The sequence below is a fragment of the Glycine max genome, chromosome 12, assembly GCF_000004515.6.
Source record: "Glycine max cultivar Williams 82 chromosome 12, Glycine_max_v4.0, whole genome shotgun sequence".
In the NCBI taxonomy this organism is placed as follows: Eukaryota; Viridiplantae; Streptophyta; class Magnoliopsida; order Fabales; family Fabaceae; genus Glycine; species Glycine max.
This window is the reverse complement of record NC_038248.2, coordinates 28,966,223-28,969,392: the sequence shown is the minus strand read 5'-3', so window position 1 is coordinate 28,969,392 and position 3,170 is coordinate 28,966,223. Positions and strand designations below refer to the sequence as shown.

At 37.1% G+C, this 3,170-nt stretch overlaps 1 pseudogene; it reads right to left on the bottom strand.

Moving 5' to 3' along the window:
* Positions 1-201: 201 nt before the first annotated feature.
* On the bottom strand, positions 202-1,093 carry LOC112998565 (uridine kinase-like protein 1, chloroplastic; annotated as a pseudogene).
* Positions 1,094-3,170: the final 2,077 nt, after the last annotated feature.

The following is a 3,170-nucleotide window of genomic DNA, read 5'->3' as shown; positions in this document are numbered from 1 at the left end:
TATATATATATATATTCTTTCTAGATATAGAATAGCATATAAGATATTTATGAAACATTTTTCTTGTGAAAATAAGGTAAACTAGTAATCATAAATTATTATTATTATTATTATTATTATTATTAATTAATTAATTAATTAATTAATTAAAAGATAAAATTTTAGGTGATTTGAAGGGTTAATTGAGATATCAAACCTGCGTCAACAAAGATCTTCGTGTTCATCAGATCCTGCATGTGCTGATCATGGAACACAATAATCCCCTCCAATATAATCAAATCAGAGGCATTCACCTAGGCCAAAAGCACCACATTAACATCCTAGTAAGTAGTAATAAACCAATAACAACAAAACGACGTCGTTCAATTGAAAACCTAGCGAAAATTATCAGAAGAGCCTTGGTGATTCTTGAAGTCATATATAGGAACATGCACGCCTTGACCACTAATGAGCTTCCTCGTGCACTCTAACAATTGCTTCGAGTCAAAAGCATCTACAAAGAAACGAAACTGTAATCATCCTTAACTCAACCACACACACACACACACACAGAGTGAGTTCCATTGAAAATTACCAGGGTGGTCGAAATTGTACTCGTGAGCACATTCCAACTCTTCAGGATTCAACCCGCGATAAAACAAGTCCTATAATTATAAAATATAAATTCAAACAAAAAGTACTATAAATAAATAAATAAATTTAAATTGAAAGAAGAAAAGAAAAAGATACCTGATTTACAAGGACAACGCAATGATCGTGGAGTTGTTGAATGATCATATCGCAGACGGTGGTTTTGTCCAAGGCAGTACCTCCAGAAACTCCTACATACACGTGTGAATCACATTTTTTTTTTAATTTTGGAATTAGAACATTGAAGGAAAGAAAAGCATGAAGACGAAGAAAAAAAATAAGAGTAGTGACTTATGATAATGGGTTGATTGGGAAGGGAATTGAGGGTTAGGCTTGAATCGAGAGTGGAGGACGCGACGGTGGCGGAGGATAGGACTCGACCGTCGAGTCTCAGGGTGGAGAAGTGGGGCCTAGATGCAGCCTCCATTACGTAGTCAATCGACGTCGTTTCTTTCAGCATCATCGCTCTCTCGGTAATGTTGTTTTTCTGTTATGGTCATTGTCATTTCGTATGGGTGTTGCAGACTCTAAATCAAAGCCATTATTGTTCCCAAAAATGCTTTTCCTCCTTCATCGAGCTCCACCATGCGGCCACGCAAGTGCACGATCTCCTCCGTCCTGGCGTTGATTTGGTGCCGGAGGCGTTTCTCCTCCGCCAGCCACACGTTCCAGTGTGAGGCGAAGAACGAGAGGGGGTTGTGGAAGCGCATAAAGAAGAAGGCAGCGACGGTGATGAATGAGGTTAGGGTTTGGAGTAGTTTTGGGGGGGGGGGTGAAATACGGGGTTATTTTAGGAGGAGGCTCTGATGGAGTGTAACCTAAACGACAAGGAGGAAGAAAGAAAGTGAGGTGGCGGTGAAGGAGAAGGAAGACGGTAACAGAGTGAAGGAGAAGGTCTTGTGGAAGGAGAAGTAGTGAATGTGAACAGTCTTTGAATACTTGAAGACTGAGCGTGACAATGAGGATAAGGCTCATGCACGAGAATGACACTAATTTCAAAGACGATTTCAAGAAAATCATCTTTGAACAATCATTTTTAAGACCGTCGTCATATGTATTTTATTATTTACAAAAATGCCATCGTTTTATATATTAAGATGGTTTTTCAGGAACGTCTTAAAAAGTGCGTTGTAAAAAAATTACTTTTTTAGTAGTGTTACCACCATATAACACACATTAATTGAGAAAGTATTGTTGTTGTGTTCCTCTGGACATTGTCACTAACAAAAAAAACAGAAGAGGATGAATAAAGAGAAAGAAATGTAACTTAATTTATTCAAACTAAGATTATGAGAAGGTGAAAAGTAAAAAAGATCTGAAAAGAGAAATTATACGGTTAAGAGATAGAAATGTTGGAAATAGAAATGTGTAATTTGTATTTTTAAAATTAAATTAAAATAAAATTACTTAGTAGTCTTTTAATTTTTGTTGATGTAAAAGAAAGGATGAATGATAGTTTAGTCTACATAAGGTGTTAGTTGTTAATATATACCTTCTAATTTTTGTGTGGGTGTATGTTAGCATTCTTCATATATATACCAGAGATCAGCGGAATAAGATCAAACGGACAAATAGGAAGTAAGAATGCAGTATGATAAATGAAAGCGAAATATAAACTGTAAAGCAGATATCAAGGGCACACCGAAACGACTTACAAACCCAGGTTTTTGAAAACAAAGAAACCAAAGCGGCGGCAGAGCCGCACGGGATCGGTGAGGGGAGAAGGGAGATATAAAAAACAGAACTTGAAATTTATTGAAACCGAAAGAAAAGCTTACAAAGAGTTTTTCCCTAGGCAGAGCTTCTCTCTCTAAAAACCTGATTCTGAGACTATCTGAAGGGTGCCTCACAAAGGGAACGAGGACTCCTTTAAATAGACTCAATTTTTACTGTTTCTACAGTGTCGGTAATGTTTACCGGAACTGTTACAAAACTTTTAAAAATTACATTACTTAAAAGAAATTGACAAATTAGTTACAATAATTCATGATTACTACAACTAATTAATCGTCATCTAATGATATACCGAAACAGTCATCTTCATTCTGGTAGAATGGATCATCTTCTTGGTCATCATTAGTCTCTGATGATTCAGCTTCCTTCTTGGAAGGTTCTTCTTCCACTTCCTGTTGAAGTAGTTGGAGAACTTCTTTGAGATTCTTAGCAAGACTCTCTTTAGATTTTGAGCTTGCTAAGAATGCTGCCAGTTGCGACTTCTGATTCAGGAACAGAGATGTCTCTGGGTCAGCAGGTTTAAGGAACTCAGGATTGCTCTGGAACCAGTTCTTGACTTGATCTGGAGCTGCCTTTGAAGTATCGAATTGTGACCACCATTTTACAAAGGCGTGTCTCTGTAACGGTGGATATTGCTTGCTGTTTTCAGTTTTTCCGTATCTGTATTGCCATGAAAAAATCCATGACAAGGCAAAACTGGAAAAGTATTTTAAATCTGCTAGAATACGTGATTCCTTGCTATTATAGAGCTTGTTGAATTGTTGGAATCCCTGTTGGACTTCTTCTGGGAATATCTGTGGAATTGG